The following is a 26,693-nucleotide window of genomic DNA, read 5'->3' on the forward strand; positions in this document are numbered from 1 at the left end:
TTATATATCCAAAATAAGTCTTTGAAGTTTTAATATTTCATTTTTAATAAAGCATAGGCTTACATGGTATTAGGTTTTTGGGCATCAAAGTATCTGTGCAGTCTGTCCATCATTTTGGGCATCTGTGCAGTCTGTCCATCATTGTCTTCACAGAAGTATTTCAAGACAAGGTTTTTCAACTCGGCCTCAAGTTTCAGGCCTGATATGGAATCATTTGGTAAAAATCTGTATCTTCAGGTCTTCTGTGTCGTGTATCATAGAAATTTGCAAGAGAGGTGGTCCATCAGTTGGCGATGTTCTATGCAATATTGTGGAATATCGGGACATCTGAATTGTTTTTTGAAGCTGTGCTGAATTCTTAAAGTATTACCTTGGAGGCAAAGTGATAGAAGTCTTCACTGAGTGAGGTAATAAAAATAAAGCACATCACTGATAAGGATGCTGAAAATAAATATTTAATCATAGAGCTAGTCAGATTTGTTAATCTACATGAAGTATTGTATTTTTAGTATGTGCAACTTATACCAAAACTTGATGGAGAACCAGGAGATGTCATGTCCAGCTGGAGTTTTGAAATTTTCTCACAAGGCATTTTCATAAAATGAAAGAAATTTCAGAAATACATGGATTGCTGTTAAGTATAGCTGCTTGGAAAGCTGCATGCATAGACTGCTTTTTGTTCATTTGCTGTCAACTGGGAGGGATATATTGGATGGGATTTCAGAAATCTGTTGGTTAAGTCTAGTAGTACTCAGTGCTTTTAATAAAATCTCAGTAAAGGTATAGAAAGAAAACATGGTTTATTTGGGACAGGGCTGTTAGCACAATGGAGGGCAGATGTACAATTCAAAGTATTCTTGAGATTTTGGAGAAGTGGCCTGAGAAGAATAAGACATGCTTCACTAGGAGCAGCTGCGAGGTTCCATTTGCAAACGCTAGGCAGGAGACAATTACCTAGCTGAACAAATAAAAGTAGAGCATAAAAGATGAGGAAAGTGTCATTTAGAGAAAGATCTGGGCGTTCTTAGCATTCCAAGTTTTGTGTAACTAAGGAACTTTGAATCTTGAGTTGTTGAGAGTCATGAGAATGTGCTTGTTTGCAAGTTTACAAAATTCAGGATAGGCTGTTAACTTATTGACAGTCAAGATCTTTTTTCTATCTCTTTAAAATATTCCAAAAAAACAGGTAAGATAGTATTTCAGTCTTTTTTCTGATGGTTGATTTGGCCTATGTTATTTTCCTTGCATCTGATTTTTTTTTTTTTCAAGATAGAAGAATGTGCATTGCACATATGTACTTATGTATGCTTTTTTTTAAATAGCATTTTTGATAGTTGGTAAGAAATTTGTGGCAGGGATTCTCACTTTTGTAATCTGATACTTCAAATGGAAGATTTTTGTTCTTTTAAGAAATTTTAAAAATTTTTATCTGGTTGTATTTTAATTGACATTCATGTATATCTGTGTGTTGTTATGTTTGGTTTTGACTACAGTAAGTTGATGGTATCTTGCTACATTTTCTGTTCTAAAAATCTTGGTGATACTGTTCATTTTATTCTAACAATATTTTTGAGTTGTTCCCTCTGAAATATGGACCTTTATCAGAGAAACTGATGAATATCATGGGTTTTGTCTCCAGCAGAGGCTTTATAAACCCGAATGTATGAAGAGAAATTTCAGAAACTTTGCTCTTCTACCTCCTCACTGTGTTTTGCATCTGACAAGCTATTTTGTTCATTTCCAAATGCTTGAAGTTTATATTACATTGAAATGGGATAATTAGGTTAACTGTTTCTGAGCTGCCATAAATTTTTTTCTAAGTTACAGCGTTCACCACATTCTGACACAAGTTTTAAAGAGCATAGTAGGTAGTATTCCCATTTCATTGATGTAATGAGAAAGTTGATCCTCTAAGGACAGACTGGAACAATGCATTTAATACTCTTCAATTTAATTTGCTCAATATCACAATTAATACAATTAAGGTCACTTGAAATGAAACTATTAACAAATTGGGTAATTTACTTTAACAATGTCAGTGTGTTCTCACAATTACATTTGCTTTAATTAGTGTACAAGCTATTATTTAATAGCATACTTCACATAGAAAAATGTAATGTGTTCTTTGTTCTTAATAGAAGAAAAGGGGAAACCTTTAATGGGTCTGAGTGTTTCGGATTTGGAGTTCAGGGGTGTATATTTCTTGTCTAAAGGCTGTAGCTGGTGGTGAGGACAGAGAAGGCTGACATAGCTGGAAGGACAAAGATAACTACTGGAGTGTGTGACTGAAATTAATCCAGGTGAGACAGATCAGTTGCCCACCTCATACTTACCATTGCATCCCTGATTCTCAAGGCTGCCATGAAAAACTAAGAGGTGGGAAGAGAACATTTGTATTTCCATTTTGACCATATTCTCTGTGTTTCCATTGCTCCTCTTTAGAAAATTTTGCTGTTCTGGTGTTAACCTCATAGCCCTGATCGCTAGAAAATGTTATCATACTGAACTGTAGAACCATACCTTGTGTGGAGTTTGAGATACCTGGTTTATATCAGTGTTATACAGAAAACGTGTAGAAAGCAGAAGGGAATGAAATAGTAAGTACTTGCCTTCTCTGGACCTAACAGGACCCACATGCTATCAAATAATTTCCTCAAATCTTAAGTGTAATTCACATGGGACTGTTTTGGTCTTGAGTACATCCTTTTACATTCATTCTGGGGTTAAGTGAATTTTTGCTGTCAGAAAATTATATTGTCTTCTAATCAGTCAGTAGTTATTCAGTGTTACTGGTTGGGGTTTTTTTGCCCTTACAACGGCCTTCAGTCAGGGAGACAATGGTAATGCGCCTTGTCCCGTATGGTGGTTATCTGTCTCCGTTTTTAGAGATCATATCCATAATTAAATTTAAAAGAAACAACCATAGAGGTCTAGACTTCCCGGTGTGAGAAGTACGTTCCTAGGTAAAAGCAATTGAGAATGCAAATACAGTGAGTTCTTGAAGCCTTATTACTTTCATATCAAATATTTTTCGATGTCTATTGTATGACGTCATGTCTGTCATGGAATGGGTGTTCTTTCATCTTCTCTGCAGGGAGGGACATGTACATGAAGTATAGCATTGTGTTTTTAACAGTCCTTTTAAATATGCATGCTACTTGGTGTTTTCATTAAAAAGACAAGATTGGAACAGAGAACCTCTTAACATTAGACTGAGAGCAGGAGATGCTGAGGGTGGTGATTGTTCTTAACGCCTTTGGGATTTCATGCTGTGGTTGAGAATGCCCTGTGTCCTTCATTGGGGAGTTTCACACTCAGGAAGAAACCTCTGGTGTGCCCCACCAGCACGGTTGTCACTGGTGGTCCTCGTTCAAAACCCTCGTGCTTCTCTTTCGGGGCTTGGCTTTTCCATTAAAGGCACAGGTACGATAGCGGAGAAGGAGCTGCCTTCAGCCTGGTTCGCTTTGTTTTGGATGAATAAAAGCAAGAATGGTTTTTACATCTTCAAACACCATATGCTGACATAACAAGCATTTTAATATTCATTTATTAATAATAACGGCTGTTTAGCTTGCTTTTAATTGAGCAGCAACAGGATTGTGGTGACAAAGGCTATTGGAGCAACACAGTATGTCTTGAGCTAACTCAGCCTGTCACTTGCTCCTTCCATACGACTCTTCATTTTCTCTTCTGTTTTCTGTGTTAGAAATACGTTGTTATTAAGAGATCAGTTAATGGAGAAGCTATGCATGTTTAAAAAAATACATATTTTTAATATAAAGTTAGTTGAAAATAGCTAGCACAAAGTCCTTTTTTTCCTTTAAAGATTGTACGGGCGTTGACATGCCCTTAGGTCGGTAGAAGAAATTTGCTGGTTGTGGGCCCTTTGATTTCAATGCCTTGCTGCAAATTCGTGTTTAGGAACGGCAGGAGTATTTTAAACAACTTCAGCTGTGGGAGCAAATGCAAGTAGCTGATACGGTCTTGTGGGTTCCCAGCTTCCAGAGGTGGATTTTTCTCTGTAGAACTGGTAGCTCTAGGTTTTTTGGTGGCTTCCTGTGAATTGCATATTACATTAATTCCAGTTTGGAGGTTATACTGTGGCATGGGTAACTGGTACAAGGATCACGTAGTGAAATTGCCTTCAGTGAGTGATAAGGCAGATATTAGAAAAGACCTTTTGGGCAGTAATGTCTGTTGATCTAAAATGTTAATTTTGAAAGTTCAGCTCTCAATCGGTGTATGAAAATAAGACCACTCCACCTCTGTTCAGTCATGTCCGCTGGGAGTTTCCAGTTCTTTCCAGACACAGCCCGGCCTGAATACTGGTATAAATCACTTCTCATGTCATTCTTCTAATGACTCTTGTGACCCTACTTTGGGAAGTGCTGATTTCAGCATTTCTTTTTGTTCTTTCCTAGCTTTTCCCAAATGCAGGGTAAAGCTCAGCTAGTTGGTTCTCATCTCACTTCCTAGTATACCTGTAGTATAATACATGTGGTATAAAAGGAAATGATGCAAGTTGAAAGAAAAATATATTTTTTTTTTTACTAAATTTTACATGCTCAGAGCTTAAAATACCAAGCAAAAATTTACATTTTAACTATAGTAACTTACTGAACAACAAAATTGAAACAGAATAATCTTTTTTAATACAACCTCTGTAAATGTAATTAAGATTATGTTAAAACTAGCTCATTATTAAAAGTTATACAGAAACCAACGATGAGAATGGAATCATTCTTCGAATACTTTACTCAGACTTGATACAAAAATATAATATAAAGGTTACTACCCGTAAACACCTCACGTATTAAGTGTTTCCAGGCAATGATCAAATTGTGTTAAATGGCTGTATCTCCTACATATGGAAAAGAGAGATTCTCTTAATTTAAAAAAATTGAACTGTACAAGTTTGATTGTACTTGTGTATGTATAATAAAAGACTAGTAAATCAGAATTCTAGCTGAGGCCAGCATGATTGGTACAGGATAATAATTAAATGTTTGAGTTCACTTCGGTCCTGACATACAGAAGATTGTAATTTACAAAGCAGTCTGTGAATTGCGTGCAGCTAGCTGATGTTACAGACCTCTGTATCTGAGATTAAATGTGTGTTAAAACATTTTGAAAGAGTTTAACTGCCACAGATTTGATTGTATTGGAAATTGATTGCTCTATATTACAGAAATATGTCAGCATAGAAGGGATCTTTCCTGTCTTTCATGTATGTGGACGTTTATAAAGATGTGGAATTCCTTATTTTAAAAAGGGAAGGGTTCAACCTACTTTCACCTAAGTGCCAAGTGATACTGCAAAGCTCCGGTTTTAGGCTTCCGATTGACTAATAAGCCTTATTTTTTAGCCTCCTTGGGTGCCCCTGCCCTTGTCCTCTTTGGACATACAAAACTAAGAGGTGTGGAAGGGGAAAGAAATAAAGCACCGTCATACTTGTTTGAAGTGCTAAGAAATTATCTGGTAAGATGTGTATTATTTATGGACAATCTGGCCTTTTAACAAAGAAAAATAGGCCTCTGCTTAGGTTGCCACCGCTACAACCGAAACAGCTGATACTTTAATGAACAACATACTGAGGGCCATCCAGGACATAAGGCAAATTAAGCAGGTTACAAACTGCACATCTTCTGTTTAGGTGTAGGAGATCTCCCCAGCTCTGACAATTAGCTCCACTGATCAGGCAAGCAGACAGACAGAAACAGAAGGAGGCCATTTGTATCAATTTGAGGAACAGAACTAGTAATGAAGTAAAATATCCATACCAGGTAGTTTCACCCCTGCTTTGGAACAGATATTTCTTACTCCTGGTTTTGGCGTCGCAACAGCAAATAAATAAATATGTGCTGCTTAACAAAAGCTTATTTTCCGTTGTTTACAAATCGAGAGCAAAGGAATAATAATACTTCTAACCTAGAGGGTTTTTTAAAAAGGAGAAAACATTTTCTGGACATACAAACAAATATGAATCTTAGTAACCTGACAGCTTTGTTTAAACGTTGAATTTGAGTTTCCTTTCATGAAAATCTTTTCAAAGTACAGCAATTCAGCTGTGAAAACCTGAATACATTAATGATGACAAAGAACCTCTGGAATGAGCCAACATTTGTTTTTGTTCTTTTACAACGTTTCCTGATGAATTGCACATACAAAAGTGTTGCAGGTTATTTTAATTTTCTTTTCTTACTTTGATAATAAATGTCTCCACTGTTTACCTTTTTGGTTAAGGTACCTTATTATTACTAATCAGCTTTAATTATTTATAACAAAATGACTGTGAAAGATGTTTCTTTGATGTCGAAAAAGTCAGGGACCTGATCCTGATCCTATTAAAATAAATGGCTGGGTTCCAGTTGACTGTAAAGGTATCAAGCCCGAGTGCCCTTATTGTCTAAGGGAAGCAGTAATGTAGCCCAAGGTACTGGGTTGTGGTTACTTACTTGAAGTTCCTCAGTTTTGGGAGTGTTCCGATTTCAAGTGTTTGGTCTCAAGATTTGGCCACTCTGCAGAGGCAGAGTGTATATAACTGACTTTTTGAAGTCCTGGTCTTCATTTTCCTCATAAGGTACACAACAATTGATAAAAAGGCTAAATATACAGGGTAACGGGAGAATGCCTTTGTCTCTAGGCAAAACTGAGTGCTAAAACGGGGGGAGTGGGAGAAATGTGCGTAGCCTTTCTGCTTTTCTTTGGCTGTCTCCCCAGTCAACAAAATAGCAAACCAACCCAACTCTAAACAATACTGGATAAGGAACTTCACGTTTCAAATGGACGTATGTGAGCTTATCTTTAAATCTCATTTTGTGTCTGTGAACAAAACTGGGTTTTGTGTGAATGAACAACTGGGTTTGGTTTCTAAATCTTTTCAGCTTGAGATTTATATGGATGTATATGTACGCACACTATGACAAGATTGAACTCTTCTGTCAGATCTAAAATATCTTTTAGTTATTTATAAGTATTCCTGTTCAGCTTTTTCATCATGTCAGATGTTTAGACCACTGCATCAGTAATCGTGTGACTATAAAGTTTCAACTGCAGTACAAATGACACAAAAGGATATAGCAAATTAGATTTATTTTCACTATTTGTGACAATCACAGGAACTTAGGGCGCTGCGTGTGCTCCATGGCTTGATCTGTTCAGAAAGGGAAGCAGGACCTGGGATGTTTGTTTTGCATCTGCGTGCTTACCTCATCATATTAGAAGGTGTCATGTACCAAAGAAGCTACGAAATTAATTCTCAGAACCACCATACGAGGAATAACTAGATTCATACAAACAGAAATCTGAAGCAGGCTGAAATGATATGCCTAGTTCATAAAGGAATCTGTAGCAGGGCCAGGAGCTGGACCCAGATTGTTCAAGGTCCAGAGCACTGCCACGGTGACAATGCCATCCTTCAGCTCCTGCTTTCTTTCAGCCAATTTGTGTGAGGCAGGTAGCTAATTCACCAAAAGAAGACGGACTTGTAAATGTCAGAGTTTTCATGTTTTATATAGAAAGTTAAAATAAATAAGCACTTGTCAGCTTAGAAATTTCAACTAGAAGTATTTTTGGTAATGGAAATGAAAAATATTTTGAAAGATGCAGATCATTGTCATCTTTTCAGCATTATGAGTAATCAAATAAAGTTTAAATGTTTTGAATATGTTAAACTATTCCCTAAACTTTGGTAAATATTGGCTCAGTACAGATATATACGGGTGTTACTATTAAAACATGATTTGGACAGAAGTTTAAGGAATGCTACTCCAGCTTAATGAAATACTTATCAAAGTTGATTTGTTTGTGCTTGCTTGTTTCACTCTTTTGTATCTCAGCATTGCCAGCTCCTGTTTTAAGAGGAGGGAAGATACTAAAACTTCTTGAGAGAATTTTTAAAAGTAAACATTACATACTGCTTTTACTGATTCATTATGTTATTAAATACTGGGGTCATTAGGTGGCTTGACATATTGTTCGGTGTACCTTGCAAATCAGTTAATATAATGGAACCTTCATGTTTACACTGCAGCTACTTTTGAACTAAATGGAATACCTCTCTCTGATATTTAATGGAAAGTAGTTGCAAAGGTTAAAAATCAAATTTAAGTAAACTATAATAGCCACTTAAAACCAAAACCTGCTCTAATTTTGTCATGTTAAATATCTTAATTTTTTACTAACCACTGGCAGTTAAATGCTTCTGCTTGGATACTAGAGTGACAAACAATAATACATAAACTCTAGGAGAGGAAGACTGCACAATTTTTGAACAAATCCTGTTCATTTTAGTGCAACTGGGACCATGTGACCAAAATATTAGCAGTAGCCCTGTATGATAAATTTCTCCACTAAAATTTTGATATCCCTTTGCAAATTATTATTCTTGATCTTCCTAGAAGTTAAAAGGCACCAACTTCATCCAGATAAAGCTTTTATGGTAGTGATAATTCTCTTCGTCTGAGAAATTTGATTTGTAATGGAATCAATGATTTAACCTTAGGAAAGATGAACTGTATAGTGTTTCAGTACTAAGTGCAATTGAAGGAATAGAGTTCTCATGTAATACATATGAAAAATATGTTTTCAGTGATGTGAAAATGTTTGAGTTTCATTATAGTGGAGTACATTTTTGATATATTAGTCGTAATATTTGAAGATACCATTGTCATTTTTGTTTACTTTTCATTTGAAATATATAAAGGGTGGAGCAATGGAACATGAATCTGTCCATTAGTGGGCATTTCTACTTAGCACTCAGATGAATTCTCATCAAATTTGATTTGCTGACTGGTGGCCAGAACAGATGTTATCTTAATGGAAGAGAGAGGCATATTGAGCCACAGGCCACCTCCAAACTTTTGTGACCCAATATTGGTTCATTCTTTATTGAAGTACGAAAGAAAATACTCCTTTGCAAAAGTGTACCAGGCTCCCTTCTGAATTATCACAGTGAGGTGGCCACAACATTATTGGCTACACTGAGATTTTATTGCCAGAAAAAGTGTAGCATTAACTGTTGCAGTTCTAAAAAACCTCCACCAAAACCCTGGCAGATGAGTTTTGTCTCTTTTGCATTTTGAATTTGAAAGAAGAGATTTAAATCAGAGCTTATGCTGTGGAAGTCTCTAGCTCTGTTTTGGGGTTCTTGTGACTATAACCAGTGAAAACTTCTATTTGAAAAGTTCTGGAATTAAAATTGACATTTTTCTGCAGGATTAAATTTAATGTGTTTTAAAAAATTATATTTATGATGAACACATGACAGTTTTAGTTGTGGCATTTGCATAAACTAAAGTTACACCCTTGTAATTGTGCCATTAGAATAACTACTTGTTCAAGTGAAGATTTTTTGGTTTTGTTTTTTAAGAAGCTGGTTTGTAACATAGTTCTATCAGAAGCAAACTTCTCATTTTGGAAAAATACCATGTAAACCCTGTATTAAATGCTCCTTGGTGCTTATAAAATGCATATATTCAGTTTTTACAGGAAAAAGATATACTTTTTTTGTAAAAGCAGTTATAAATGAAAACCACAGATTTAATTCTGGACATGAAAAATCTGCTGAAGATTTTTCGTCTTGGAATTAATACGATATTTATGATACAAGTCCTCTACACATTACAAATTTAGGAAGATACTTGCAGGTTTTCTGCGATTTCAAAGACACTTACTCATATCTGTCAGATTCAATTTGAGATTCCTATGGAAAAATGAGCCTGCATTTGGTATCTGGCATTTGCATTACTTGGCTAAAGACAGTTTTCTTTTTCTGCATATTACTCTGTTCCTCACTAAAGCTGTAGCTCACAGCAGCAACTTTGAAACTTTTGAACATACTGAAGTAGTTTTGGGGTTTTTTTTATTAATACATAAAGATTAATTTAAGTTGAACGTTGTATTAACCATGACGATCTCTTAACTCAAATACAGAAGTCAAATACTTCTGATTTTTGTGAAGCTGAAATCAATTGTCAGTTGGTAGTTACTTTTGATATAGATAACAAAATAATAATTGCATTAAAACAATACTGAGTCTTAATATAGGAAGTGGTGACATCTGCAAATCATGTAGTAATTTACGTTTACAGTGGTAATCTTCTGTTAGTCTAGCATAAAGAGCAGCTTACACTATGGATCCTACAGCGTGGACAGTTAATATAATGATACTAAGTCTTTGCTATAAGAGAATAAAAATAAGCCATTATTTTATGATTCCTTCATGCTATAATTGTGTTAGGAAAAAAGGCACGATTATTGAGAAATGTGATTGGGTCAGATTTTTTAAGGTAATTTAAACCTTTAAAGATTACTTGAGGCATTGGAAGACCGACGTGGGTCTTTGTGAAAGGAGCAGAATTGTACAAGTACCATGTTCAGCCGCCTGCTAGTGCCCCTTCTGGCTTGCCACCTAGATGCCATTGATGGCTCAACCCAAGCTACCGCAGTGAAGTTTGTACACCTTGTAATTATTCCCCTGTTTAGGTCTTTACTTTACATCAAGTGATTTTCTGTTTATAAATCGATGTCATTTTGCATCAAAGGTGATGAGTCAGTTTGGGGACTTTTGACATACTTTAGTAGTTCTCATTGACCAGTTGCTCCTAAGTCTGGTTCTGGTTTCAGTTTTGATGAAGTTAAGGCAAAGCACAATTTGGGGCCTTTGGGTTGGGCCTGGTTTTTTTCCTTTTACAAACCATATGTCAACGCTCCAAAGGCCTGTCTTGTGGCTGGTTAAAACAAAATAAAAGTACATATAAAAAGTCCCTCTCTGAGAAATATGTATTAATTTCAGGCAAAAATTCTTTTCATTTTCTGTTTACGAATTGCACTTCTAAAACTTTTGCCTAGAGGTAGGGAGGGGTGTTTCAAAAATAAGATGTTTAAGTAAAATGACTACAAAAGCATGTAATCTTCCATTTTAGTGTATTTCTTCTTCTGAATAAGTTATGCTCTAATAAAAATTAAAGAGCAAGTTGCATTTCGAAGATCAGGTCATCGTAATTCATTGACATTAGGCCACATAACTGAATAATGTCTTACTTCAGTGAAATACATCAAATGAGATCAACAATTATGACTCATAAACATGCCTCGCAGGCATAAAACAGCAGGGAATTAGCATGTGAGGCTGATAAATATGCATGTAAATAAGCTCCCAAAGGAATAACATGGGTTTGATTGATAGGTTTAGAATTGGAACATATGTAAACCCCTTTATTCCTCATTCTGGTGTAGCTAAGTAAAGATGCGTTTTACTTGTTAAAAGTTTCAATAACTTTGTAAATCTTAATGCCACATCTGCTTTTGTGTGTGCAGGCACGTGTGGGTGTCACTTGAGAGATTGATTGAATTGTCTACAGGGTAGATGCCCTCACACTAAGATTGTAGCGTTTGCGTATGTATATTGAAGCGGTTGTGTACATGCACGCACGTGTATATATATTTGGGCACTGCATATTAGGTGGTGTTGAGCAAAAGATTATTCTGGGGTTTGTTTCACTCAGAGTTCACAGATTTTAAAGTTTGCTTCATAAGCAGAAAACAGAGTTGTGAGTTTTGGTATATGCATCGGTATATTTATTTTTGCAAATACATTCTGCATTGAAGGTAATTACTATTTATATTACAGAAAGTCCCACAAGTGCTACTACGTTTAAGAGTCTGGCAGTGATTCTTTATAAACTTCCATTTTTGTTGGCATCTTACAGCTTGAGCTCTTATCTACAACTTCAAAGTACCTATCACAGCAGTATCTTTATGTTGATCAGCACAAGTGTTTATGCTGTGCAGAGATTTACATCCGTATTGTTAGAGAAGTATATAATATACTTTGTGTTTGTAAAACATTAATACTTTGCTTTGCCGAATACAGACCAATTGGTTGCCATTGTCACGTGACCTGGTGTACATCTGCTTTATTACCATTCCCTGCTATTAGGCAATAAAAACTTTTCCAACTGATGCACACTTACTGATGTTGCATCACACTGTAATTATGCTAAAGCGATCTTAGACCAGTGGCAGGCAAGATGCAAAAACATTTTCAATAGTACGAAGTGTATATGGACTGTAGGTTTTAGTTATGTGTGGTTTATAGCTAAAATAGTCACTCTGAGAAATTTGAGATGGGGCTGGTATCAGAGATCACAGTTGTTCACGTGTGAAAACCTCAGTTCTGTAATACCTGCCTTTCGCTTAGAGATAACTTTCCGTGGAAATAAAGCTTGAGCAAAATGACTTCCATCTGTTTAGATTTATAACACAGCAGAGAATATATTTCCCAGTTAAGATCAGTAAATTCACGAGCTACTGCTTAGTCCTGAAAACCGGCTCTTTCTGCTGCTTAAAAATAAATAAATAAAGTTGTAGCGCTTAGAGACATCAGCATCAAATCTCACGTGGGTTCTCATGGAGCAATTTATAGCTACCTTGTATAATTCGTAGAGAAATGTTAGGATGATCCCTGCTTCAACAGCATCAACTGCTTAACCCAGAAGGTAACAGCCTGTGACACCAAGAAAAAGCAAGCCCTGTATACAGACTAGGGGAGGGGATTTTGCATAACAGAGTGGAATAAGCAGATTGCTATCAGGAACTCTGATGGACCATGTTTCTAGCTGCATAGCACTGTCCTTTTTCACAGAGGATGCCTACATATCTCTTGAGCCAACAGAAATAGAAAATAAACCACTTTTTCTTTTTTTTTTTTCTTCCCCTAACAATGTGCCCTTTTTATAGTCAGGGCCTTGGCAGGCTGTCACTCAGTTTCCACTCCCCACAAGGAATGTCCTTGAATGGCCCAAGAGAAGCCAGAAAATTGTTGCTAAGTATTTTTTTCATTCACCTCTAGAATTTTCCACATTTTCTCCAACATGTGTGAAGCCACTGGGAAATATGGTTAAATGAGTTAAGCAGACATCACCCATCTGTGCGTCTGAGGGAAAATAAAAACAGTGCTGTCCTTCCGAAAGCTTTCTTGGTACATAACCAAAATCAGAAGAACAACCACACTCTAAAGCTAAACCTAGGCAAGGCTCTTGCAGGAAGAAGGAGAGGAGCACTTTGAAGAAACCGCTGCTTCTGGCTTACCCCAGTCTGGCTGGTGCGTGGCCTTTGCAGAACGTAAGGTGATCCTAGCACCTGTGCTCCTCTGAAATGCCCGAAAGCTACCAGACATCATATACTGCACATCGTATCTGCTTCAGACAGTGTCAAAAACCTGGCATTCAGCCGCAGCTCTGAATTTCAGGCCCGTCACAAGCCAAAATGATCATGTTGCAGCTTCTTCCTTGTTTGTATAAACGTTTTATAATTCTAGATGGAAAGCATTGCAAGAACCCTACTTTTACTCAAGTCTTGATTCACCCTTTAATATTGTTCATTGCCGCTCTTTCTACTACTCAAATGATTTGTAATTTGTATCTCTCAAACGGTTCCCCCTTGGATTTCTCATGCACTGAAAAGTCAGGTGCCTGACATTACTGTGTAAAGTTAAGTGCTTGGGGTTAATGAATGGCATTAAATTTTATGAGGTCATGTCCAGTAGATGTTAAAAGAAGCTTAAGGGAACTTTATCACTGATAGAAATTAACAGTTGGCACGAAAGAATGCCTGAGGGAGTTCAGTTCTAAGCAAAAATAAAATTGGTGGTGTAAAACCTAAAATATAGAGTCATTGTGATTAATGTAAACATTTTTGTTAGGTAATTGGTTACGTGTTGCAGTAAAAGAAATGAGACCGCACAGTTTGAAAGGAAAGAATATTATTGTATTTAGAAAGCAATTAATGTTTCTAGTCAAATAAAAAAAAATCTACATCACATACAATATTTATATTCTTTCAGTAAACATATAACCTTTGGGGCTATATTTATCAAATAGTCAAGTCTCCACTTATTTACATTAGGTTTTTTTCTTTGGGCAAAATGTGTTTTCCCTGGTGGAGTACGTTATTTTGTTTCATTAAACCTTTATTTCTACTCACGTACATTGCTTATATTACAGACCAAATGAGTAAATTCTATGTACATAAGTTATCTAAGGTTCGTCTTGGGGTGACTGATGGGTGGCATGAAAACTCTGTTTCAAAAAGAAAATGGCTACGTTAACTTATGGATAGATCTGTTTTGCATAATTATGTGGGGAACTATTCAGTAATTACACTAGTATTCACATGCTGTAATTTTCGTCGTCTTTATTCACTGTCATTCCGATGAGAGGAAACGGAAAACTTGTTCAGGCGTATATATTCTTTCTTGCTCTGTCTTATGACCTGCAGTCACAGCATATGATACGTTTTTCAAATAATGCCTGTGCTCAAGTAAGACAGCTATTGTCTTGAATTCTGCTCCCACAGTATGTGTGTAATTCTGCACCCATACTTCAAAGTCTCTAATACCAACCACGTTATGGATATGCCTAAAGGACCTTGTGCAGACCCGTTCCTTTCGCATCACTTGAGGTCTGTGCCGTCCAGATGCAGTGTTGGACACAACGGCGTCAAGCCTGCTCAGAATGCAGAGCTCCGGCATGGAAGAGTCAGAGTTTCTCGATCAGAGTTTTTTCTCCCCTCCAGTTGGGTAGAGAGGTACATATCTGTCATACAGCATAGCAAATCATGGCCACGTCCCAAATTTGGAAGTTGAAATCAGAAGTGAAAACATTTTAGAATTTGAGGTCCCTCAGGATTGTTCTGTTCTTCTCCAGACGATTATTTTTGTGGCTTAATATGAACTACATACATGAAACATGCCATTTCGCATTTTCCTTAGGTAGTACTTGGCCAAAACATCCACGGTCAAAAAGCTGATGCTCTCTGATGCTGGGTGTCATTTTCATTTTGCACCCAGACTGTTGTCTTTTTGGCTAAAAGATATTGCACGTTTTTTGTCTTGGAGAACTGAGGTAACTGTCTAGAAAAATTAACTACTACTTAACATTTATCCTCTTATTGTGTAAACTAAATTATCAGCCCTTTTAGAAAACTTCGATATAATTGTTGTCTGCAAGAAAAATCTAGTCATACTTGTCTAATTTGCATTTTTGAAGTCTCATATTTCTTACGTCTCCAAGTGCTTTGTACTTGCATCCTTAGTTCCGTTCTGAAGTGCCACCAGGGACTGACACTACTCATCTTCCTCACGGGAGGGCAAGGGTGGAGAACAGAAATCTGTCCCATGATGGATTACCTACTATTCACAGAAATGTTTTGTGGGGAGTTTCTTTCTCAGTATCTACAACAGAGGGCCCATTGTTCAACAAACTACCTTGCACTGTAGTAAATAGAAGTGTTTTGTCATTCTGGCTGTCAATTTGATATATTTTTATATTCCGATGTAGCTGTGGACTTTCATCTCTTAGACATCTAAAGTTTCCTGCTAATGCATATATACCTTTGCTCGTCAAATTTTTGCAGATCCGTCATTCACAACACGCATCAGCTTTTGCACCAGCAAAGTACACAGTTGGTGTTCTCCAAATTAACTAAGGATTGATTTAAAAGAATTTTGATTAAAATCTTGTATTTTCATTATGCTTCGATGTATTTTGATTTGGCAATTTAAGAGTTCTAGCTCAGTGCTTCTTTGATACTGTTTGGTGAATGTTGTTTTTTCATCAGAGAAATTTATAGAAAATGGTACCGCTCCATTTCATGTTCTCTGAGGTATGGGTCTACTGGATACACTATGTATTCTAAGAATTAGCAGCCTTTAAGCTCAAGTGTCCCTTTCTGGTGCAATTTCCTTCTGTATAGTTAATTTGATTAGGGTAAGGGCTGTTCCACTGGCAGCAGGAACATCCCTTTCACAGTTTGGTATTTGAGTCTATGTGGCAGCGTTGGTTGTCTTCAGGTTATGTTGGGGTTTTTCTAACTGTCTTGCGCAAGTTTGCCGGGTACTGGTGCTGTTGTAAGGTGAGGATATCCTAACGTGATTTGGGGGTTTTTTTAACAGTGCACTTGTGAATATTGCCTTACCTCTAGACTGTGCTACTGATGGAACATCTTTAAGTCTCACTCAGATAACTTTAAACTTTACCCACAAACACAGATTTGTTAAGGAATGAAAAAACGTGATTTCTGTTGTGTTATGAATGATGGATAAAGGAAGTAAAAATCACATGATCATAAGATGTTGTGTTCATAGTTTAATAAACCATTGGTTCTCTCTCTACCATTTTTGTGTGTGTGTGTGTAATGCTGCTAAAATGTTACATAGTTACGTTATTTAAAACATGTCTTTTCAATAGGTACAAGCAGGATCCTATTTCTAACTAATTTAACAGATTATCCTGCAGTTTATGTTGATATAAATCCAAAGTAGCCTGTCGGACCTACAGATCTGACTGCTTCCAGCAGTGCTAAAAGGAGTTGTGGTAGGGGAGGAGGAGGCTCCAGCTGGAAAGAGCCAGAGGAGGTGGCCTCATTCCTGGGGTGGCAGGGATGCCGTCGGTGCCCAAATGCCTGGCCCTGGGCATTTTACTAACTGGCTGCTTCCCACGTTGCTTCATGTGGGACTTTCTTCACACCATACTGTGTGCTTTTAAAACTGTAGCATTTGAGGAAGGTCCAGGCGTTGCCAAGTTTTGCATCTCTGTGACAACTTCCTAACTTTGGGCGTCTCATCTGCCTCCTCTTCCTCAGAGCCGAAACCCAGAGTTCAGCTGCTGGCTCTCAAGGGTAGTGCCAGCCCCTCCACGGGATGCCGGGTATCTCCACCGCCTTTTAGTTTCTCGTGTCCCTGAATTTCCATGTTTCCATTTGCAGCACCGATGCTGCTGGTTTTATTGTTTCTGGTTGCCCCCAGCTATAACGCTGTCTGTTACCTGTTGCAGAGAAGCAAGCCGTCAGTTACGTGTGTCACCACAGTAGCCATGTGGGTGCTCTGATTTCAGGCTGAACCTCTTCGTGTATATGTGCTGGGCAAAGGAAAGTGATATGATTTTCACCGTGTTCCTAAACGTATTTACACTCAAGGAAGAAGGTCCAAGATAGTACATTCTGCTTTCAGGAGAAGCCTTTGGCATCCGTCAGTAGTGCTGTAAATAAGTCATCAGCCTGCTGGAATTGCTTCCTTTTTATAAGAACCAGCAAAGAAACAAAGCAGAATTGCTCCTGCTCTTTTTAACCACTGGTCCTGGTTATCGTGAGACCACCCTCCCAAATTTCAGGAGGTGAGGCTACCTATCACTACCATGTGGCTTCCTGGCCAGGCTGGCCTTTCTCCTGATAAACCTGTTATTCTCAGTTGAAGAGCAGCTAGCTTCTTGTTGAAAGGGCAATTCTATTCAATAAAAGAGCACTTAATCCTTTCTTGTTTGCCTTCTACTATCGTTTAATCTTGGCAAAACAACAGAATGTTAGAAAACTTCTGCTCAGTCTTTTTCGGCTCTGTTTTTTTTCCTAGACTCAATGGAATATGCATTGCTGGTTTAGAATATGAAAATCAAACTGTACTTACATATGATTTATTATCCGAAATGGAAGGATTGCATATATCTATAAGATAGAAATGTGGTTAAAAATAGGATGTAATTGAAGTAAATTAAGGGACAATAGTAGCCTTCAAACATATAAAGAGATGGTATGTTTTTCTTACTGTCAGTGTAAATGGTCTCTGGAGACCACCTTTTTACAGTGATTGTGCATGTCTAAGATTAAGCAAAGCTGTATGACCAGTGCTATCTCAGGAGGATGCTGAGTCATTAACTCATGTTTATTGCCTCTTGCCATCTTTAGATTATTGCAATTTATAGCTCAAAGGCCTTTTAGGTTGTTTATAAGTTAAAATTAGCTAAATTCTGCTGGATGCAAGTGATAAGTCACTCGGCATTTGTATATCATGGGACATAAGTTCCTAGTGATGATGCCAGGCAGCTTCTAAGATTTTTTTTTTCTTTCTGTGCAAAGTGTAATTGTGGTACTTGTCCCTAGTGATACTGTATTACTGTATCCTCTGCTTTGCTAATTTTGCTAATTTGCTGCTTTGCTAACTGTATATGATCTGAAAGAATTTACTGAAGTTAGAGATTATATTATTTATGAGGTATACAGCATCCATTTCAATCAGACTACATTAAAATGTTTGTATATTATCCAGGAGTCTTTCAGTCACATTTGGTGATGACCCAGGAACTTTTTTAAGTTATACATGGTAAATGAACAGCCAGGTTAAGTGGCAGATACAGACCGTAGTATTGAGCATATGAACAGAATTGGACAAAAGAAGAATCACATTTTAGCTTATTCTGTAGATTTTTTTCCCTCTACCAGTCTTATCGCTGCTGGTAACAAATTCAATCCAGGCATTACTGGACTAAATGCTTATCGACTTAAGTGCAAGTCACATTTGCTTATATAAGCTAGTATTGTGTGGTTCCCACTAAATGGAAAGTCAAACAATTTTTCCATGTACGTTCATTTTCTGAAGTGTTTAAATCACTATTAGCGTCACAGTTAAACTTGGCCTTCCCATCATGCTCAAAGAGATTATGTTAAAACACCTCTGAAAAAATATTTAAGATTTTGGTACCTTACAATTACCTGGGAATTCTTAAGCATTCCTATGAATTAGTTCAGTGGTATTAGAGTAAAATTCCTTATTATATGTATTTTATTGTTTTTAGTTTAGAGTACAGTGTATAGCTCAGCCTATTTTGGTACACACAGAGGCTTCATCAGGAAAAGAAGTATTATAAATAGATCCTTTGAATATACTTCTTGTTGAATTTCTTTTAAATTGAGCTGCAAGGGGCTACATTCCCTTACCCACTGATGCTACATTCCAATTTCAGAATCAGTTATCTAGACTTTGGTATATGTTTTCCCGTCCACACGTTTTTACACATACATTTTACATGTGGAAAAGTGGTATGTTAATTTACAGGGTAACCTAATGACAGGGTTGGTGTTTAGATTTCTGAACACTCAGAAGCAGTTTCACTTAAAATGGAAACCCTCTTATTTTTATGTGTCCTGATTTAAACTGAAGTGCATGGACAAAATTGTTTCAAACAGAGATTTTGCCCGGAGAATCCGCAGAGTTTACTCATATATGCGTATACACATATGCAATTGTCATTTTATATGCAAAGATCATAGAAGATGCCACTTGATTGTCGTAAATCAGCAATCCGAAAGACACCGAAATTGACTGGATTTGAGCAACGTGCAATACAAGATAGTCTTATTATCTCCAGAAGTTTTTGTTCGTAACTGCAAACCGACGTGTCTGCCTATCATATTGTTCAGCAGCTTTCTGCAAGGCTAAGCCAGGCTTTGATTTTGCACCTTGGTGGCAGCGTTCCGTACCTATTTTCAAATGTGACCAGCTTTCACTATCACAACATTAGCATATGTGCCGGTACTCCGTTGTGTTTTATGTTTGTGTTCCCTTCCTAACTCAAATAAGCTTAAAGGGGGAAAAAAAGGTTAATGCTTAATGTATTTTTCTCAATATTGAAGGATAAACAAATAAAATATTTCAGCCTATGTAAGACTTTTGTATTTCTAATGGCAAAGTCTCACACTTAATTATCTGCAAATATCGCTAATTATCATAGTGTATTATTTTTTATTTCACTCATGGCAAAATGTAATATTTTAGGGCACAGTTGTTGAAACTAAAATGCTACCAAAAAAACTGTATCAGGCGACGCATGCATTCAAAGTGTAGTGCTAAATGAACCTGAAGCAAGGGATAGAGAGTCAGGTTTGTACTCAAAAGATTGCTCACCAAAAAGTTGCATCATATTTATTTCAGAAAACTTAAACAACTTGCTCAGAGTGAAATGTGCTTCAACTTTCCAGCCTAATAATTATTTTATAAATATCAGAAGTGCTGTGCACTTAATTCTTTAGCTGAAGGCATTATTTTCAGTTTCCATACACCGCTTCGAGCTTGATCCATTTAATCATTTTAAAAGCTTATTTGGTGTAAATTGAATTTAACACTGTAGTTGCGAGGGTGTTATGTAAAAAGTCCGAAAGATTGTCTTGTAGCATCGTGGCTGCTGGTACCAAGGATGGAGCTTCCCAACGGGAGCAGCCACCGCATCATCTTCAACTCTGCAGCACCCTCTCTTGACGCCATGCCGCAGTGCCGGGAGCTTCCCTCCCTCCATCCCTCCCTCCCTCCTCGGGAATCCATCAAAATACATAACAGAGAAATCCATAGCTCTGCTAGGTTTTACTTTTTAAAGATCTAGTTTATGTAGTAAAATCTCAATTTGCCGTATGTTTTGGGATTAGTTCTCCTTTTATTTTTATTTTTTTTCCCCTCCTACTGCCATTTTGGTCTATCAGCGGACCCAAATCAGAAAGCTTCAGTCATCTTAGTCTTTTTGTATTTTTTTTTCTTTGCTGCAGAGATCCTGAAGACTTTCCAAACTGCATATTTGGTGCTGTAGAAATGCAAATTGCCTGCTCTTTTGTAAACCTTTCAATTGTCAGACTGCTCTCTTTCAAAATAATAGAGGAGCCTGGAATCGCCCATGCTAAAATTAAGAATTTATAACTGTATGGAACAGATGTTTTCATAAACATTTGCTATAATTAATTTCAACTAGGGGATTGAAGGAACAAAGCAGTTTTTCCCTCTTCAAAACTTTATTGCCTTTTCCCCATACAGCGAACTCAGAAATCTTTGCTTTAATATTGTTAATGAAACAAATCTACTCTTCTGTTTGGTTTTCATTGTGAAAAAGGAAAGCTTAATCGGAACAAGATACCGGCCTTTGGAACAATGGGCAGATATGCTGGATTTTAAACATCACGTGTAAAGGATTAAAACACAGAGCATAAGTCTTTAGGTGCTCGTTTCTGAGACCACAGCTCTGTGGTGTCAATTGTTAGAGTCCTACGTATTAGAATAAATTGTATCGGGATCAGTTTGATGAATATCTGTCTATCTGTGGAGTAAATAGTGTGAAGGAATTTTATGTTTCAGGAGTTGTGAACCTTGATGTTACAAAAAGCAAAGGAGTCTCGTGGCATTATATATAGTTTTAATGCATAGTAAAATGCTTATTGTATGTTGATTACCCCTTTATACTCACAATAAAGGTCTGCAATCTGTTAAGCAATTTTTTTTTTGTTTGCATTATATGAGGAACACATTTGGACTAAAATCATTCTTCCATATTTGTATTGTCACTAGTTTTGGGGGGATATTGTTTGGAATGTACATAGTTTAGGACCAGAATTACTGTGTTACTGTGAAGAAGAAAAAATATCCGTGCATTATTGTTCTGGTTTTAGTAGTTCCTGTATATCGTATAAATATCATTTCAGAAAAAAATGTTTGAAGTTTTAAAATAAGCACAGCTTAATTGTTTCACACCTGAAAGAACCAGTGCAGCTGCAAGGATTTTTTGAGCAAACTCGAATTCCTGACTGATCTGTCATCTATAAAGTGTGCAAAGAAAAATAGGTAGCTGTCATTAAAATTACATTTCAGCTTTCAATAACCATTTAATGAGTAGCGTAATTATATAAGTATGGTACCTCAAGTACTTCACTCAATAATTAAAAATAATCTCATCTTTAAAGTGAAAGCGCTATAATTATTATTTGACTTAACCAGGACCACTGTTATGATCTCCAGTGGCACCTCAGATTGTTCAAAGTGGTTTTGAAAGTATAAATTAAAATTGGATAAATCATTAAATTATTAAGCTTTAAATATGCTGAAAATGAATATAGCATGGAATTTGGAAGTCATGTTATAAGAATTGACAACCTTAGACTGCAAGCATTTATTTGTGTTCAAATTTTCCTTGTCTCTAATCATAAAACACTGCATTAATGATTGGGTGGTTTATATCAACCTGAACTTAAATTTTTCACAACTGTTAAATAAATTTTGGGTTTTAGCAACATTTTAACCTTTGATTAGAATACAAAAAAAAATATTAAGCAGAGTGCAAACTCGTCAGCAAAGAGATCTATCTCCATTTTGACACTTGTAAGCAGGGGAATGCACGGTTTGATTTCCTAAGTGGAATCACTTTTATCATGAATTCCTAAACTGCCAGCCATAAAACCCTTTCACAGCTGACACAGGATTGGTAAATCGGTTAGCGCTATATAAATATACATCTGTGCCCACACATAGACATGCATATGTGTGTATACATACATACAGAAATATCGATATATGTAAAGACACTTCTTCGGTATCAAAACATACTTTGAAAAAGAAAAAAAAAATTAGTTCAATTATTTTTAAAAGTAGGAGTATATCCATAGAGTAAGGGGATGTCTCTCAAGCTTCTTGTCTTCATAGACTTGCAGCTAGCTATGATAGTGTCCCACCCCTTCTCCATAAGAAGTCCTGTGCTGAATTCTTGCATCTCACAGAAAATGGCTGTTTTCAGAGAGGTAATGAAGGAGATGAGTGAGAAATGTCTGATCCCTACATGGTTCCTCACGTGCTTTTTACTCTTGGTGAGCGCATGCTTAAGCGCAGACTGCTCACTGTGCCTGGTGTGTACCCAGAGCATCTTCCTGCTCTTGAACTGGGACTCTGAAATGCTGTCCAGTTTCTCCTTATTGTCTGAAGTGGAAACTGTGCACTGCACCTTGAAAAAGCTCTTCTTTGAGAAGAGATTATATTATCGGTATAATAAGCTGGTAAAAAAATAAAACCGCAGAAATAGTGTGAGTATTTAAATTTGGCTTCTCCTTGTTACAATTTCTAAACATGTTTTTTAGATAATCTTCAGAAAGTGTGTTTGGCATCCTCTTTATTCTGGGTTCATCTATTTTATGCTATGTCCATAATCTCAAACATGTTCTTAAAAGACAACAGTTTCTGCAGGTGAAAGCCTGTATGTTCTGGGTGAATCTAATACCCTAGTAAATCTACAGTTTACCCATCCTTCTCCTTGCTTCTCTGAAATCTAAAGAAGCCAGCACTTCAAATGTTCTTTTTTGACTGTTTAGTAAAAGCATTGATTTCAAGTTATGCAAATTCTCTTGAAAGAGCCTCCGGCAGTGTCCGGTAGTACCAAGTCTCAGCTACCCAAGTCCCAGCTTCCTTTAGCCCTCAGTCTCCATCCACAAGAACAGCCTTAACTAAAATAGGGCGATAGAATGGAATTCTTTTAGGAGAAAGCATTCATTCCAAGGAAAGGAAGTTTTTCCAATTGAAGCAGCAGCAAGAAAGATACCCAGAAGATTTTCAGTCCCTTTGGAAGCATGCTGCCTTGTTTTATTATTGTATTAAAAGCAGTGACTGCTCCAGTGCCGAAAGCTGGATACCTTAGCTGTACTTATTTTGATACTGATGCTTGTTATGGTACTTGTTGTTTCCCTTCGCTTTCCTCTGAAACAGTGATAAGATTTATTTTACCTTCTCCCCCCTCCCCCCAGCTGTTGCATTTGAAGTTTAGAAACCTTTTCAGGAGGTATGGGGCAGGGTTGGCAGAGCATCCTCTGTTTCTTCAGCAGAGCCCTTCTTCCCGTTTTTGAGTGTCAGAAAGGATCTAAAGATTAGAATAATTCTGAATCAATTAGGATTTTTAAACGAGACCACAAATTCTATTTCCGGCATTATGAATCTTATATTCACAACTGTTCGGTATACATCCTTATTTTACCTAGTCCGATCCAGTTCTGGTAGCTGCTGGTAATGATATGATGCAGCAGCAAAAAGCGGCTCTCAAAAATTAACAAACAAACCAGCAATAACTTGTATGAATATGAGATTTATTAACAATGGGTGTACAATTAAGAATGTGGAAGCGTTGTCTTCGGAGAGCGTGCTTCAGAATGAAGCAAGCCACACTCTGAGTAGTTTGTGAAGGACGGCTAGCTGCAGGGGTGGCCTTCCACACTCAGCGGACCCAGGATCCCACCGAATGTTCTTTGTGGGATCCTGATGAAAGAACAACTTTTATCACCAAGATTCTGGTTTTCTTTGCAGAGTCCTGTTGACTCTTCAAGTAGGACAAATGGTTTAGTTGAAAGATGATAAAAGCCTTGCATTTTTTTGAGATATTCTTAAAACTTATACTTCAGAAAGGAAGAAGATCATGTTGCCATTCTTGAAAAGAGTCCCAAAAGATATTTTTCAGCATACGAACTTAGCACTGTGAATGAGTTTTCTTTTTCAGTCTGACTAGTGCGATAGGTGAACGCTTAGGAATTGTCGAAGTATAAATAAAGTGCAGTCAGGATGTATTTTGATGTGCTGTGTCCCTATAAACTATTGCCCACTATCACTGCACCTAGCCGTACGGCTTTAAAAGGGACTGAACATAGTTCAGTCATTTCTCTGAATGCTCAGGATCAGGTGTGGAGATGGGTAATAGATGAAAAAGAGTATTACTTATAATTGCCCTAATATGGGAGACTATTTTCCAAGATACAAGAAAAAAAGGAACAGATGGTTATTAATAACGGGAGGGTCGGCTCCTAGATGAAATATCTGGTGTTGTTAATTTAGTTAAATTTAGTAAACAAAAAGCAGATTGATTAAGTAGGATTTCCATTTTCAAAATAAATTGAGAGAGCTAATTAGTGAAATCAACTGGACTGAGTGATTTTAGACTAAAATGTGGTACAGGTTTGGGATTTATTTTAGACAAAGGTGCAAAAGTTAATAAAAAAAATGCATTACAAATTAGATAAGAAAAAACACTTGGAAGGCAAGTTCTGTGCCAAAGTGAATGATTAGGTATTTTTTAAGGAATGTCTGGAATAAGCAAAGATCCTGAAAGAAACAGAAAATGCTCTGCAGAAATGATCTGCAAAGAAGGCCACCTCCTGGATATCAGACAGTGTGGGGTTATAGTGACAGTTAGCAAAAGTTCAGTTGAATTAGATTATAAGAAAGGAATTTAAATTAGCAAGAAAACAATACTTGACCATGTAAAGAAGCTTTCTGGGGAAGGAAACTAGAACCATTGCGTAGTGCAAATGGACAAATGATATAAATATAATCCAGATATGGTCCAAACTGGAAAAGTTTAAATTTTCAGTAAAACCAAAATTTCAGACAAAGGCCTGAAAATAAATAAATAAAATAAAAGGGAGTGTTGGGTAGATATTATAAATTAGCACATCCAGTAAAGATTGAAGCATCTGACTTGCAGAGTAACTGTCTGTCCAGCATACTGACAAATACATGGAACAATTTCTTTAGTCTTTTAGTTCATGGCTGATAGCATAATTTTGAAGGAGGGGAAATGTACCTGTACTTAGATTAAGAGAAAAAAAGTGATAGCAAAGCAGCTATATAGGTTGACTAGTATCTGTGCAGGGCTTTAGAAAAGCTTTTAAGGAAGAAGTAAGAGAGAAAAGAAAAGGAAATGGCATAATTTTTAGTGCAATTTTTTTGTTAAATGGAGGATTGTGCCCAACTAACCTGCTAGCCTTTCAAAAAAACATTAAAGAAATACAGTAAGTCTAGATAGACCTCAGTAAACCATCTGATGTTGTGCCATGGGAGATGTTACGAAATAGAAAGGATGGTATTTAGTGAAGTATAGTAATTATAAGATGAATAGAAAAATGCAGATTTTAATGAAAGAATTATTTTTGGTGAAGTTCTTCAACAGTTTATGGTGGAACTGATCTTACTCAATATTTTCATTCATTGTCTTGTCACAAAGTGGGAGACTGCACTGATGGACTTTTATGAAGAAATAATATTAGAAGGTAGTATCCAGTGCAAGCACAAATAGAGTATTCAGGTAGGACTGGTCCTTTCTGAGGAAAAGAGGACTAAAAGTAGCATGAAATGGTATGAAATACAGTATTGTGGTAGCAATAATTTTTACTGTAAACTGCAAACTTCTTCTGTAAATACAAATGGAGAGTAAACATGTGGGAGTGTTGGTTAAGGATGGCCGTGAAACTGCAGGATGGTGTGGTGTGACTATAGACTCTATTGAGCAAGATTTTTTTGATAGAAAAAGAATCCAAAGAATCAACTGATTAAACTTTTCGTATGCGCTCTACAGCTCCTGTCCCTTCTTTTCCGTCTACAGGAAGAACTGATTTAAACAAAGCAGGGAATAGGGAACCTCATTTAGGAAAAAGACTGAAAACTTGATTTCAGTAAGCAGAAGAGAGGACATAAAGGTGCATGATGCTGTCTGTAAACGAATTAAGGAAATACAGAGGGACACAGAAGAATTACCAAGCTAAATGACAGGCTGGGCAAGAATAAATAGTATAAAACAGGACATGAAAATTTTCTTTGAAAAATAGATTATTCTTTCTTTTAACAGTCCTTCAACAGAAGTAGCTATTACAGAGAGGAAGGTTTCCATGTAATACTTGGTTTCTGTGAATGAATGTCACTGTTCTATGTATAAACAACCTACAGGATGTAAAACAAGATGTTTTGCAAACGTGTTAGGTAGTTTCAGAGAAGCTTTGAACTTGTGCTATTACAAAAAAATATCTGGTATCATACAGTCGACTCAAAATTTTTCACAAAATAGATGAACTTTTACATGCTTTGACAATGTTAGTAAAATCAAACTCACCTGTTTATATGGTATACTTCTGTAACCTTATACTAGTAAAATTGTCTTTAATAAGTCAAGAAGAACCTCAGTCAAAACTTGAAGTGAAATTAAATCCGAGATTTTCAGAACACTCAGGCTCCAAATTGAAGATGGAGAGTAGTTGTTTCTCTTGCCAGCTGTAAGAATTTGAAGGTGTAAAGTTGAGATTTGTCT

The 26,693-nt window shown here is 36.7% G+C and overlaps 1 protein-coding gene across 3 annotated transcripts in view; it reads left to right on the forward strand.

The window, feature by feature from the left end:
• Window positions 1-26,693, forward strand: part of TBC1D5 (TBC1 domain family member 5) — a 322,332-nt gene that overhangs the window by 130,886 nt on the left and 164,753 nt on the right. The gene's annotated exons all lie outside the window — the stretch shown is intronic.

This window comes from Balearica regulorum, chromosome 2 (genome assembly GCF_011004875.1).
Source record: "Balearica regulorum gibbericeps isolate bBalReg1 chromosome 2, bBalReg1.pri, whole genome shotgun sequence".
NCBI lineage: Eukaryota > Metazoa > Chordata > Aves > Gruiformes > Gruidae > Balearica > Balearica regulorum.